The following is a 15,597-nucleotide window of genomic DNA, read 5'->3' as shown; positions in this document are numbered from 1 at the left end:
GCTGCTTCTGCCACCAGAAAATGCTGTGCAGGAGGGTGGGGGGTGGGGGGTGGGGGGTTGGGGGGTGAAATCCCACCCTGTATATTGACTGAAATAATAACTTATCTCTTTAGCCTTTTTAATGGATGACCTGATAGTACAGAACAAATTTGAATCCAGTTTTCTTACTACTCATATCAATTGCACAAACATTACGTTCTGAAATAACGCCTTCCTTTTTGTGTTGTAAAGCAGAATCTTGAGGGAAGTGCACCAGAAAGATAATGCATTATTAAGGAGATGCTTTAAAGTTTTTTATCCATAAGGGTGCGATAATAAAGCATAAAATATCATTTTCGCAATGTGATACTGATGGCTTCCTATATGTTAATGATTGCAAATGATGATCTTCGCAAGGAGTTAATTAAATATCCATTCATTGCAGTCATTAAAGGCCAGAAAATGTGCAGCCTCATGTTACACGCATGTCCTTGATAATGTACTGTAAAAGGCTTCTATATAAGTAACAATCTTATTTTGGTTTCAGAAAATAATTATCACTGCTCAGCCTTGCAGTCACTATGAAAATTTTACTTGACAATTTTATTATACTGGCTCATTCTTAGTCATCTGCAGTGAAGCTGCTGCATTTTCCAGTCTTGGTAACTGTAACTGATTAAACCACCATTTGCACTTCTATCAACAGCAGAATCATCCTCTAACTCTGTTATTACCTTAGTCACTCCAGCTGTGGCCAACAAATTCATCATCTGCTTGAGTCACTGCTTCAACTGGGATCTTACTTTATTTATTGCAAATTATAAGTGTTTTGTATTTAGCATTCAACAGTTCAACTTGTATGCCTATAGCTTGCGTGTATGTCTGTGGTATTCCCTTTTTGATGTGGGTATGCCGGCGTTGGACTGGCGTAAACACAGTAAAAAGTCTGACAACACCAGGTTTTAGTCCAACTGATTTATTTGATATTTATTTGATAATTACCTTTTTACCACAGCTGACAGGTATGATCTAAACATTTATTAGGGGCGTGTTTTCTTTGGGTGGGGGAAGAACTCCAAATCATGCAGTTAGTGCTGAAAGATACAGAAAAACAGAACAGCAGGATTTCAGATAACTAGTAGAAAAAAAGATGAAAAATTAAATGCAAAACAAGTTTATTTTAAGTAAACAAAGATACCATGACAAAGGGTAACTTGGCAATAAATGGATATTTCACAATGGATTGAACTGTTTGATCTGTTTTGTTTTATTTACTAATACATCAAATTTAAAATTGTTACAAGCATGTGAATGTCCAACATCAATTGTCTAAAATAAAAATAGGGAATGCTGGAAATGGTAGTATTCATGCCATGATGATACCCTGCCATTAAGAAATGTATTTTAGTCATGTTTCTGTGCAGGATATTTTTTAGCAGTTCCTTCCATTTTATTGATGCTATTCCTCTATTGTTACTGCAGCAGCATAATTGATATTAATTGCTACAATGTTTGTTTTAACCTGGACTAATGCTGTTCTGTTGTTTTTTAGTGCATTCTCGTGGGATTTTGCAGAGTAAGCATGATTAGGGTGCTTGAAAGGTAGGGTTGTATAATTGGGTGGAGGTAGGTTTACACAGAAAATTCAAGCTGAGATGCTGCTTTTGAGTTGAGAGAGAGTAGTGCCTCATTTTTCCCCTGTCTGAAGTTGGAAAGTGGTATCTGTCAGGAGCTAAGTCCCTTTCTCTGAGAGTTATTTTTGGAAGCTGCAGAGAGAGAGAGAGAAGTATTCTTTTCTGTCTCTGAAATTGGGAGATGGGGAGCATTTCTCTGCAATTTTGCAGTCTAAGGATATACCCTTCTCTAGAAACTGCTGTCAGGATTATTTCAAGAAATAATAAAGGCTGGAAATCTAGTATCGTGTCAGCATACTTTTTTATACTCGCTAATTCTGAAAAAGTGTGTATGTCTTTGGGGGTATTGCTTTAAATTGGAACTATAGAGATTGCTAGCTGTAAAGAATTATACTTTGTCATGTCTAAGTATTTTGGTGGAATTTATGCTCATTCTTTTTGTTATTTTCTAACTGTGTTCTTAAATAAAGTTTGTTTTGATAAAAGGTTCCTAGTGGATCAGTTGAATCATATCTGAAGTTAAACACCCAATGCTCACCTAATACCAAAATAAATAGCTTAGACCCCAGTAATATCTAGGGTCTAGGCTAACTGCATAACATACCTTGAAGTTTCTGCTCTGGTCTTTTACAATGGAGAGAAACAGCGTTCATGTTTCAGGTCGAGGTGCCCTTTCATCAGAACCATTAAAAGAAAAGGCCATGTCATAAGAACATAAGAACATACATAAGAACATAAGAAATAGGAGCAGGAGTAGGCCATCTAGCCCTTCGAGCCTGCCCCGCCATTCAATAAGATCATGGCTGATCTGTTGTGGCTCAGTTCCACTTTCCCGCCCTCTCCCCATAACCCTTAATCCCCTCTCTTATCAAGAACCCATCAACCCGCTTCTTAAAAATATTTAGCGAGGCAGCCTCCACCACTTCAACGGGCAGAGAATTCCAGAGATTCACCACCCTTTGAGTGAAGAAGTTCCTCCTCAACTCCGTTCTAAATCGCCTCCCCTTTATCTTGAGGCTGTGCCCCCTAGTCCTACTGTCTTTTTTGAGCGGGAAGAGTCTCTCCACCTCTATCCTATCCATCCCATTCATCATCTTATACGTCTCAATGAGATCTCCCCTCATTCTTCTAAACTCTAACGAGTACAAGCCTAGTTTATTCAGCCTCTCCTCATAGCTCAATCCCCTCAACTCCGGTATCAGCCTAGTAAACCTCCTCTGCACTCCCTCCAGGGCCAAAATATCCTTGCGCAGGTGCGGCGCCCAAAACTGCACACAGTACTCCAGCTGCGGCCTCACCAATGCCGACCTAATATGTTAACTCTGCTTCTCTACACAGATGCTGCCTGATCTGCTGGGTATTTCCAGCATTTTATTTTTATTTCAGATTTCTAGCATGCCCATAGTATTTTGCTTTTGTATCAATCATCTGAAGGTGTCTAAAGTATATCAATATTGAAATGCCCCAAGGAGTCAGCAGTAAAGGGCAGTAGATAGTGATGTTTGACAAATATAATCAATAACATATAATGAATGGACTGTACATCTAATTACAACAGAGCAAACTACCTGTAAAATGCTCCTTTAATCTACATTCCAATATTTTCTGTTCCTGGTTCTCTCATTAAAAACATAGCCATGTAAACACACCTCAGTGTGACATCTCTTTTGCCTCTCCCCAGTGATAATGTTAACACAATCTGTTGTACCTCTAGAACATAGAACACCACAGCACAAACAGGCCCTTCGGCCCACAAGTTGGGCCAATCATATCCCTACCTACCAGGTCTATCTATAACCCTCAATCCCATTAAATCCCATGTACTCATTCAGAAGTCTCTTAAAAGACCCCAACGAGTTCTAACTGCTAAAACAGAGCAGAAGGATGAACCATCAGTTCAGAGAATAAAGTGTTTTTTGTGGGGGGACAAAATATTATCCTGTACATTAACCCTTTCCATTTTGTGCGTAAATATTTCTACAATTGCTGAATGGGGCTGGATCTTCAGCGCACCCTTCAGGACAGCAGGGAGGCTACAACTGATTGAAAGCCCTTCCAAAAGAGGGAGTACCCTCCTGCACACACACGCACACACCCACATACAGTCACATGAGGGCACACACGAGTGCACACACCACACACACACACACAAACATGCTCACATTCAAGTGCACACCACACGCGCGTGCGCACACGCACACACACACACACACACACACACACACACACAAACCTGTATTTTTTAATAAAATGTTTAAGCAATGGCTGAGAGCACCCCTTGTTGCAGTGCCCCTCCTAGTTATTTACCTCGTAATGCTACCATGTGGTCCTCTGACGCTGGAAAGTCTGTGTTGTATCCCAGCAAGCTCTAGAGCCCACTTGCTGCCCTTAACTGAGCAGGAATCCTCCATGTCAGTAAGGTCTCAACTACTCAAAGTTTTTAACTTTGATCCGATTCCCTCCGGAAGTGGGTATCTGACATAAAAACAAGCGCAGCTCATTTCCTTCTTCCCTTGTGAAAATTCAGTCACTGGTTTCTAAGTGCATTTGCAGTTATCAGCAGCAAACAAGATGTGTCTGCTCAATAGTACAAGCATTCTTTTGCAAACGCTTAACTGCATCATCTGTGTCAGGAAATGGAGAGTTTTAATAAAATTATATTTGTTTTTGTAAGTATTAGAAATAAGGTACAGCTTTAAGTAAGCATAATTTTGTGCTTATAATTTTGGCTGGTAAGAAATGGTGAAGAACTTCAATTTCATTCAGATGCCTGCAATGTATTGAGGTTTTATAATGTTAAAGCAAACCAGCTTTAAAGAAAAACTACATTGTTGCTTAGCAACCAGAGCTACACTGAGACAGCAAGAGCATTTGAGTCAATTGTAAATCTGTGTCAGGTGGAGCTGGACACTGGACAAGGAACTGCAGAGAGCATATTTCCTAAAAGGATAAAGGAATATCTCAAAAACTGGAAAATGGAGACAAAAAAATGTCTCAGGAAGGTAGTTAAGTCAAAGGAACAAAGAGCAGGAGCGTGATTTTCATTCAACCCACTGCATATTCCGCAACAGTGGAGGCTTTGGTTGGCAGCTGGAGATTCCGATTCCACTGTTGTCAATGGAGTTTCCCATTGAATGCATCTCTTGCTGTTGGGAAACCCGCGGTGGTGGTTGGGAGTCTGTAAGACTGGATGATCCCACTGACGTGGCAGACCAGAAAGTTCCAGCCCAGGAATCCGAACAAGGTCTGGGTCAGGGAAATTAAGGTAAAGGGCTCTGAATTAAAGAGACTGCTGCAAGCCAGATTGAAAATCAGCTTGTGAGAAGCCAGATATCTGAGATAATCAGAAGGTTGGTGACCCTTATTGTGGGCCTGTGAAGCAGTGGTGTTCAGCTGGGTAACTGAGAGAGTCTGTGAAAACCAGAATTTGAATGCACATAACAATCCAGGACAGAATACTGAAAGGAGAGATTGAAACCCTGAAGATGGATCATTGGTAAAGCTGTTTGAAAGAAAGTATTGTTTGAGAGGAGATTCCAGGGTGTGTCCTTCAAGAGCAGAGTTTGGACATCCTGGTGTGAAAAACAGAGTTCCAGTGGCTCACAGTGTGATGAGCATCTGGGGACATTTGATGATCCACAGAAGTTGTACTGGGTGGCATCTGTCACTTGCTTTTGGATTGTGGTGTGCCTAACCACATTTCACCTATTGGTTTACATGGACTGTGTACTTCTTAAAGTTTTAAAGTTTAATTATTAGTGTCGCAAGTAGGTTTACATTAACACTGCAATGAAGTTACTCGGGGAAAACCCCCTAGTCACCACACTCCGGCGCCTGTCTGGGTACACTGAGGGAGAATTCAGCATGGCCAATGGAACCTAACCAGCATGTCTTTTGTACTGTGTGAGGAAACCGTAGCAACCAAATGCATGCAGACACAGAAAGAATGTGCAGACTTCGATTTCCGGCCAGTGAAGCCGGGAATCGAACCCGGGTGCTAGCATTGTGAGGCAGCAGTGTTAACCACTGTGCTACTGTACCGCTTTACTTAATGTAATTATTAGCTAGATTTTGTAACTTGCATTATCCATACAAATCTGTGTATATCTATAAAAGTGCAGCTGGGGCGAAGGCGCTCTTCGTTCATCATTTCTAGGTTAAGAAATGCTTTATTCTTTTGTTAAACATTGATTGGCAATCCTGTGATTCCATTAATCCATGTATCTAGACAAAAAAAATAAAAGTTGGGTAGTACATTGGCACAGTGGTTAGCACTGCTGCCTTACAGCGCCAGGGACCACTGTGCCACCATGCTGCCCCCTGTAACCCTGCATTATTCTATGATTAGCAGCTTCAATTGCCTCGATCTATCAGCCTTTCAGACATTGCATTCCAGATCCTAACTGCTCGCTGTATTAAAAAAAAGTTTCCTCATATTGCTTTTATTTAACTAAAAACCCTCTAAGTGGAATTTCAGCATATGTTTCTGTGAATCTAAATTAACTATCACCATAGAGAATGCCACGATCTGCTTAATCTGCAACACTCTAAAATTAATTATTGATCTTAGCTGGCACGGGAACCTGAGAATACTCATAATTTCAGTGTGCAGTTGAATCAGTTGCCAGGAAATTATTTTAAAATAACATAAATTAACATAAAATTCTTTGATAGAGTTAGGTGATGTCTGGAACAAAACTTCTAAAAGCAGTGGGCAGGTTCGGGAAAGCCATGATGTGGAGATGTTGGCCTTGGGCTCGGGTAGGCACAGTGAGAAGTCTCACAACACCAGGTTAAAGTCCAACAGGTTTATTCAGAATCACAAGCTCTCATCGCACTGCTCCTTTATCAGGTGAGCAGGCTCAGTTAAGCAGACTCACCTGATGAAGGAGCAGCGCTCCGAAAGCTCGTGATTCCAAATGAACTGGCTGGACTTCAACCTGGTACTGTAAGACTTTCTTACTGCGCCAGGTTCAGGAAAATAAGCCCAGATCTGCTGCAGACCCAACATCCCAATGGCTATTTCACAGCTCAAAATGAGGCTACTGTACAGGCAGATACAGCTTCTGAATGTGGTGAAGGAATGCTCCTTGACATGTTGCTCACCAGCTGAAATACATGCACTGGAGATCTTGAGAATAAGCCTGTTCAGGCGGTTTTCTTAAAGTTAGATCAATGTCAACACCATCGGCAGAATGTTTTCTTTGCATTTCCCAGTAAACATCGCTGCATCTTAAAAGCAAATTACTGTAGATGCTGGAATCTGAAACCAAAAGAGAAAATGCTGGCATTTTCTTTCTTCATGGATAGAATCATAGAACCCTACAGTGCAGAAAGAGGCTGTTCAGCCCATCGAGTCTGCACCGAACACAATCCCACCCAGGCCCTGCCCTCATATCCCTACATATTTTACCCACTAATCCCTCTAACCTACGCATCCCTGGACACGAAGGGGCAATTTCTTAGCAAAGCCAATCAACCTAACCCGCACATCTTTGGACTGTGGGAGGAAACCGAAGTACCCGGAAGAAACCCACGCAGACACGAGGAGAATGTGCAAACTCCACACAGACAGTGACCCAAGCCGAGAATCGAACCCAGGACCCTGGAGCTGTGAAGCAGCAGTGCTAACCACTGTGCTACCGTGCCACCCACAATTTTATTTTTCATGTCTTTCTTTATTATTCCATTCTTTCCCCTTATTTTATTCTACCTTTCCTTACCTTTTCTCCCCCTTTGCTTCCCCTATTTCTCAATTTTACCTCTTTCCCACCCATCCCCCTCTCCCCCCACATCCACATCTGTCACAACTTACCCTCTGATTCCTCTACTGTTTGGCCATTCACACCTTCTATTCTCGATGGACTGCCATTAGCAGCCTTTCCCCTTTTTGTTTGTGTCTGTGACTCAGCTTTTATTCCCTCATCCTGCAGCATAAATATCTCCCGCTTTCTATGCCTTTGAAGCTCTGACAAAGGGTCATCTGGGACTTGAAACGTCAGCTCTTTTCTCTCCTTACAGATGCTGCCAGATCTGCTGAGATTTTTCCAACATTTTCTCTTTTGGTTGCTGCATCTTGCCCTGCTGGTTTTTTTTCTGCAAATTCTGGCATTATTTCCTTAGTTTATTTTTGTTACCAGCAACTTTCTTGAGAATTCATGACTGCGTGTAAGGGCACTGCTGAAAGTATTACGCGTCACCGCCAGTGTCTAAATGTGGAGTTTGCAAATGCGTAAGAGGAGTTTCTGAGAAGCCGTAACATGTAGTGATCCATGAGGCATTCTGCTCACAACTGGTGTGACCCCAGGATGCCATTTGCACCAGCTCTACTTGTATCTCTAACAGTTGAAGGTGATCCATCTATGCATCCTAAACTTCACAAGACTGATTGCCACATCACTGCACCATCTGCAGACAACACCTGGATCGTGGATGGTGGTTCTTATTCAGCAGAAGGATACCACAACATGAAGTTCTCATTATATTGGCTCCTTCCAAGTTACTTCAAGGGCATATACCACGCAGGGCAGGTTTCTGTGCATACCTTGTGTCAAATATTTAAAAGATACTGGCCTGAATCTTCCGAGGAGTGGCAGTTGCCATCGGATTGTCACATGCCTCCCACTTTTCTGTGTCGTGCCAGAACTTGGCTTTTCTGGTTGGAACTTCTGATGTCAGCTCTTCCAGAAATGCCTAAAATGGAACTGCTTCTCCGTAGCGATGGATCACCGTGGGGAAGACCAGCCACGACCCCGTTTTTACAACTCTAATTGCTGTATTCTGCAAAGTGCTAACTCACATTCTGAGAAACTGGGGCATCTAAACAGCCTTTAATTGTGTTAGTCGATGTGTGTTTAATGAATAAGTGACAAGAGCTGATGAGGCAAGTGGGTAAGATGGTGGCAGGTGGGTGAGGGAAATGGATAAAGAGTAGGGTGCAAGATGGGTGAGGTGGTAGGGAGGTGGGTAGGTAGGGTGTCAAGTGAGTAGGAATTGGTAGCGTTGCAGATGGATAGGATGACAGGGTGGCATGTGGGTAGGGTATGAAGAGTATGTGCAGTCGGGTCAACAGAGGAATTGGGGGTAGTTGAGTGGTGAGGTAAAGGCAGGTAAAAGTGGCGGGAGTCGAGGAATGGGTGAGGTTGGATCAAGTCCAGTTGAGGGGAGACAAGGGGGTTGTGAATAGGTTGTGGAGAGTCAGGTTGTCCGGAGAAAGTTGGGTGGTAAAATTGGGAAAGGAGGGAGTTGGGGGAGAGGGTCAAGGGATTAGTTAGGGGATTGAGGAAATATCAGAGGGGGGGTCAGTTGTCCAATTAGCCAAGAGTTCAACTAAAGTTTTTCTGTCGAACATTTCCTGGGTAACTATCCAGGTAGGTAAAGTCTGGTTGCAGGCATTTTCAGAAGGTCCCAGGGAATAGGAAAACATATTGAAAAAATTCAGATTTGTCAGGTAGTTCCCACAGAGTCAGCATGTTGTATTTCTGAAGGGTTCCTATCCTCAGAGGAGATGCCTGATCTCCAATGTTTTGGAGACTGGTAGATCTGCGTCACTATATTTGTGAAGAGTAACAACTTTATTGAAGTTTGTTGGATTTCTGACCACACAATCAACGGGTCAGAATGAGACCATTTGGTAATTATTGCCAGTTCTCTGAAAGAGTGACCAACCAGCTCCACTCACCTGCTTTTTCCCATGGCCCTGTTGTTACGTGTTTGCCAGTTTGATTTTCATCCTCTATCTCCTTAAGCAATGCAGAGATGACTGCAGTTCTAAATCCAAACATTTTATTTACGGAACTGTATGACATCTCAGAGCTTTGAGATATGTACACACATGGGACTGCATTGTATTTCCTCCTGCTGGATGCGTTACTGCCAGGGGGCATTAAAATAGGGAGGGTGCTCCCCCTATCATCTCCCTGTTCACCTCTGAGTTCATTCCCACAAGACAGGGTGAGGGGCAGCCCCACCTCTGCCCTGCCATATTTTAATAAGTAATCAAGGGTTAATTAGGTTTCCTATCAACAGCTCTAATACATTGCTCATGCGCTATGCAGTTGGTATGATGTTGAGATGCGTTTGACTTGGGTAAGCACAGTAAGAAGTCTCACAACACCAGGTTAAAGTCCAACAGGTTTATTTGGTAGCACAAGCTTTCGGAGCGTTGCCCCTTTTTTATGAGGAAGAGTGTTGTGAAATTTCCTACTGTGGGCAAGTTTAGACAGCCCAATTTTAATCAAAAATCTTCCTTTGCCTCTGGGGTAGAATGGGATGGGGTGTGAAAGTGGGGAGAGGGGGTGAGCTGTCCATATCTCTGTAATATTCTGCCCATGATTTCTGCAGGAGCCCCAGATTCTTTCTGGAACTTTCTCAGATTTATCAGCTCTCTGGCTCCACTTACAGGCTTAAGCAACCAAGCAAGTGTACAAGGGTCAGTGAACAAATGCACACAGAACCATAGAAAATTTACCATAGAAGGAGTCCATTCGGGAATCTGAATCCCTCCCAGCTACACCATCTCTCCAGTCATGTGTTAATTTGGTCTAACCTCTTATTCCTGCTCTCACTAGGATGTAGAACTAGGAGTAATCCTGAGATTACTACATTTGAGGTTCTGCATTTTAATTTATCTCCTAACTTCCTGTACCCAGTTAGTAGGTCCTCACCCCGATATTCTTGGTACCAATGTGTACCACAATCACTGGCTGTTCACCTTCCTTCCCCAGAATGCCCTACAGCCACTCGCTAACATCCTGGACCCTGGCACCAGGGAGGCAACATACCATCCTTGATTCACATTTGCGGCCACAGACCCTAATTATTAAATCCCCTATCACTGTCGCCCTGCCACTCATTTTTCTCCCACCACTCTGAGCAGCAGAGCCACCCAAGCTGTGGACTTGGCTGTGGCTGTTTTTCCCCTGTTTCCACCCCCCACCCCGCCCAAAGTAGTATATCTGTTTGACGGGGGAATGATCACATGCACTATCTTTCTGAGTCTTTTACTGCTCCTGATGTTCTGGTCTGAAAAACAACTGTTTACTTCTATCGCTGGCTCTCTGTCTCTCTGCCTGCTCAATCCCATGGGCTTCAAGTTGCCCCTAACGTGACTAGTTACGGACCTGTGAGAGCAGTTCCTGGGCTGGTTTTTGTTACCCTCTAAGCCCTGCCTGCTAAGCTCATTGAGCATGCCTTCCAGTGCTTACAACCTATTCAATTTATCCGAAAGATTCTGCCTGGGTAATTAAACCAAGCATCTGAGATGCACAAGACCAATGAATAGAGACCAGACAACCCCATTTTTGTTGGTTTCATCAAATCACGGCTGTTCGTTATGTCTACTTAACAAACTAGCGAGTTCAGTAAAGCTGCTAAAGAAGCAAAATATTTGTCTGCTAAGTATTCCCAGTGACGCAACAGCAAGAGATCGAATATCTGTACCTAGAAACATTTTTCATTTCTGCTGCATAAAGTATTCATTTGTTTTAAAGTTTATTTATTACTGCCACATTACCTTACATTAACACTGCAGTGAAGTTACTGCAAAAATTGCTTAGTCGCCACGTGCAGCGCCCGTCAGGTACACTGAGGGAGAATTTAGCATGGCCAGCGCACCTAACCTGCACATCTTTCGGACTGTGAGAGGAAACTAGAGCACCCAGAGGTAACCTACACAGACACAGGGAGAACGTGCAAACTCCGCACAGACAGTGACCCAAGCTGGGAATTGCCACCAAACCGGAATGCAAACTTGTAAAATAAATTTAGAACGGAGTTGAGGAGGAACTTCTTCACTCAAAGGGTGGTGAATCTCTGGAATTCTCTGCCCGTTGAAGTGGTGGAGGCTGCCTCGCTAAATATTTTTAAGACGCGGGTTGATGGGTTTTTGATAGGAGAGGGGATTAAGGGTTATGGGGAGAGGGCGGGAAAGTGGAACTGAGCAGCGACAGATCAGCCATGATCTTATTGAATGGCGGGGCAGGCTCGAAGGGCTGGATGGCCTACTCCTGCTCCAATTTCTTATGTTCTTATGTTCTTAAATACTTGCGTTTGTAAAGTGACAGATTTGTTCCAAAGTGCTTGACGTGATGCAATGATTTATGGGGGTGACTCTCCCATCCCACCGCGTTAATATTTTAGTGTGGTGGGCTGGGAGGATCACGTGTTGGCCAATTCGTGGGACTCGCGCATGCGTTCCCGACACGCACGTATCTCCCAGCGTCAGGTATCCGACGCAGTCGGGACCACGCTGGAAACCAGCAGGAACAATCAAGTAAGTGATTTAAGTCTTATCTAATGTTATTTAAGTGTGATTATCGTCCTGGGGCTGAAGTCTCCGGGCCTGATAGCACCTTCCACCCAGCCAGTACAATTTCACTCCAGCGGGGTTTAGAGTAACTCCCCACTTTTGGGAACTAGTGAGACAACCCTGCTGGAGTGAAGGGGAGGCAATCGGGGTCCCTCAGATGTTCAGGCAGTGGAGGGGATGGTGCCTGCAAGACATGGGCAACCTGGCACTGCTCAAGAGGCAAAGTGCCCATGTCTCGGGTGCACTTTGGCACTGCCCATCGGGCATGGGGCAGTGCTAAGGGGGCAAGGCCTACTGGGGTGGAGTCTTGGGGCAGGGCCTGCTGGGGCGAGGGGCGATCAGTGGGGGTGGTGGATACCGCTGCCTACCGCTGTGCATCAGGATCGATCGAGGCTGGACGGAGACCAGTGATCAGGTGGGCTGGGGGGGGAGGTGGTCTGCCAGGGGTGAGTCTGCTGGGGGCGGGGGTATCTGCTGATGGGGATCTGGCACTCGGGAGTGATCTGTCTGCGGGGGTCGGGGGCGGGGTGATCATCACTGCAGGGGTGGAGATTGGAGACTGGAGCTCTCCTGAATGGAAAGGGGGATCGGGGCTGACCCAGGAATGGTCGTGGGGGCCACGATCGGGTGTCGGGGGGGGGGCAGCACTGCGAGGGTCCCAAGCTGGCCAGCAAACGGGAGACTGATAGTTTGGAGCCACTGCACATGCGCAGAGTCCTGGAACTGTCAGACTCTGGTGCGAATTGGCCCCACCTCCCAAGTTTTTAATGATATTTGCGATTGTAACCTCTGCATTGTACAGAGTGTGGGAGATTCTAGTGTGAACTCCCACTGAAAAAAAACAGCGTGATTTACATCAGTTTTCCCACAAAATCAGCACTTCAAACTGTTTTGGGAGAATCGCCCCCTATGTTTCTCAAAAATACTCCAAAGCAATTGATTTGCATTATATTGTCAATACATGGGTAGGAGTAGTTTCCTTGAAACAACCTGTGCCGTAACTTCAGCTTATAGTTACTACCACAATTAAATTACATCCTGAACAGTCAGCTCCCCCTTTACTGCTGTTGCCCAAGCCTCCTGTGAGGGAGACAAGAATGTCTTGAAATGATTTGTAAAGATCTGACCATTTTAACACATTTTTAAAATTAATTATTAGACCACTAACAAAGCAGGATTGCTCTCGGCCAGAACTCTCCAGCTGGTCTCGCCCCGCTGCCAGCGAGAACGGGGAATTTGGTGCTCAGCCAAATCTCCATTCACGCGGCGGGATGGGCGATTCCCGTTGCGGAGAATCTGGCCCACAATTTGCTGGTGCTATTTGGAACTATGTATGGTTTAAAAAAAAACAAATGTTAAGATTGATTGGTTGTATATCCTAAATTTCGGGAAATAAGTACTATTTTCCCTGACTCGAGTAATCTTGTTTGGCTTTGCCCCATGTGCATTGCTACATGTGCCATGTATCAGTGAACTGTGAAATTAAAGCTTTCACAGGAGCAGCAACAGCTGCCAAATGAATTCACGTTATCAGGATTAAAGAGATTTTATTGAGACATTTTGCATTGATAAATATCGCAAGTATCCAAAGTCATCCGAAATGCTGCATAAAATGTTCACCTCCAATTATCAAAATCATCAATTTAGCATTAAAAAAAGATATAATTTCTTCACACAGGTTTTCTGTGACATTGAAAGCGGTGCAGTTAGTTGCATCTTATTTCTGTGCAGGATCACTGCATTTAATGCAATGCATTTAATGCAATGATCCCTCTCCAAGACTGACCTACATTCCAGGGATATTTTTGGAGGACATGTGGGTTACGCCAGTGGTTAAATTGGGCCAAAGTTCCAGTGCAACACTTAAGCATAAATGTCATCGGGCCAGCTTTCATCTTCAGGCCAAAGACTAGTGCAAATTCCGATCAAAGGGTAAAAATATTTCCCATTTCACAGTAACTGGTTCACACTTGCATGGTGGCACAGCGGTTAGCACTGCTGCCTCACAGCGCCAGCCACCCAAGTTTGATTCCTGGCTTGGGCCACTGTCTGTATGGAGTTTGCACATTCTCCCCGTGTCTGTGTGGGTTTCCTCCAGGTGCTCCGGTTTCCTCCCACAGTCCAAAAGACGTGCTGGTTAGGTGCATTGACTATGCTAAATTCTCCCTCAGTGTACCCGACCAGTCATCGGAGTGTGGCGACTAGGGGATTTTACAGCAACTTTATTGTAGTGTTAATGTAAGCCGACTTGTGACACTAATAAATAAACTTAAAAAAACTTAGCTACTGTTTGAGAGTCATGTTATCTTGGGAAGAACACTTTTTGTTGTACAAAAACACAGACTCTAAAGTCCATTGTTCACTTCAACACTAGATTATACAGTTAGCGTACCTCAAATCCTGAGAACTACCTGAGAACTGGTTGCATCCAAAAAGTGGACATTTTGTCCCTGTGCTCCAGTGAACCTAGACCCCACCCACCACAGTACAAATGTATTGAATTCACCCAGGAAGAAGTTTGGCAACTAGGGAATTTTCACAGTGGTTGCGTTGCAGTGTTAATGAATGTCTATTTGTCGCTAATAAATAAATTTAAACACTCGTGGGTCTAGAGGGTGTAAAACAGTGTGAACGTCAAAGTTAAAGGCGGGAAGGCAATCAAAGGGACCTTCACAATAGTTGGAAGTGGGGGCAAGTAATTAGGAAGCCTCTGGGGAGGCTCAGAAGACATACAAAGCTTGTGTTATGATTAGAGAGTAGATACTTGAGAGGTAGCAGGCACGGTGAAGGGAAAGTCAACCTTTGATAAAGGCATAATTCCTCAGATAAGCTTCAATTCAAAAGAAGGCTTGGTGCACATTCAGAAGTGAAGGTGCCCTTAATGTGGCTGGGCGCTCCAAAACGTGGACTATGTCACTCTCAATTCCACTTTTAATTATTTGTGTAACAATTCTGACTGTCCTTGCACTTGAAGTGGCAAGAACAGTGTATTATAAGAAGTGGTACTTGTCAGCAAATTCAGTGTCAAAGAAAATCTAACTATTTTAAATAGAAGCGACATTCTCACACACAATTCGGGATTTGTTAAAAGGGTAAAATCCTGATGAGTGCATTTTTGGTTAAGTATATTTGTGTTGGGAATAGCAATAGCTGAGTAACTTCAGAGATCTGATCGCCATAATGTGAAATCTTTGATTTGATTTGCATGTATATGTCAGATGTATTGGGATACATTGGAAAATATTGTTTCTTACATACTACACAGGCAAAACATAATATACATAGAGAAGGAAAAGAGGGGGTGCAAAATATAATGTTATAGTTAGGGTGTAGAGAAAGATCAGCTTAATATAAGCTAGGTCCATTCAAAAGTCCCTTGATGGCAGCAGGGTAAAAGCTGTTCTTGAGTCGGTTGGTACGTGATCTTAGACTGTTATACTGTTTTCCTGATGGAAGAAGTTGGAAGGGAGTATTTCCAGGGTGCATGGAGTCCTTGATTCTGATGGCTGCTATTCTGAGGCAGCGGGAAGTGTAAATGAAGTCTACATTTCAGGGACGGCATGATGGCACAGTGGTTAGCGCCATGGATCCATGTTTGATTCCTGGCTTGGGTCACCGTCTGTGTGGCATTTGCACTTTCTCCCCAGGTCTGAGTGGGTTTCCTGCGGGTGCTCC

General features: G+C 43.8%; 1 protein-coding gene across 2 annotated transcripts in view; it reads left to right on the top strand.

Annotated features, from left to right (window-relative positions):
• The window catches only part of dlgap4b (discs, large (Drosophila) homolog-associated protein 4b), a 614,332-nt gene that overhangs the window by 154,490 nt on the left and 444,245 nt on the right, over nucleotides 1-15,597 (top strand). The gene's annotated exons all lie outside the window — the stretch shown is intronic.

Source organism: Carcharhinus amblyrhynchos, chromosome 16 (genome assembly GCF_965287045.1).
Source record: "Carcharhinus amblyrhynchos chromosome 16, sCarAmb.v2.hapA, whole genome shotgun sequence".
Taxonomy (NCBI): Eukaryota; Metazoa; Chordata; class Chondrichthyes; order Carcharhiniformes; family Carcharhinidae; genus Carcharhinus; species Carcharhinus amblyrhynchos.
Note: the sequence above shows the minus strand (reverse complement) of the source record. Positions and strands in the feature narration are given on the sequence as shown.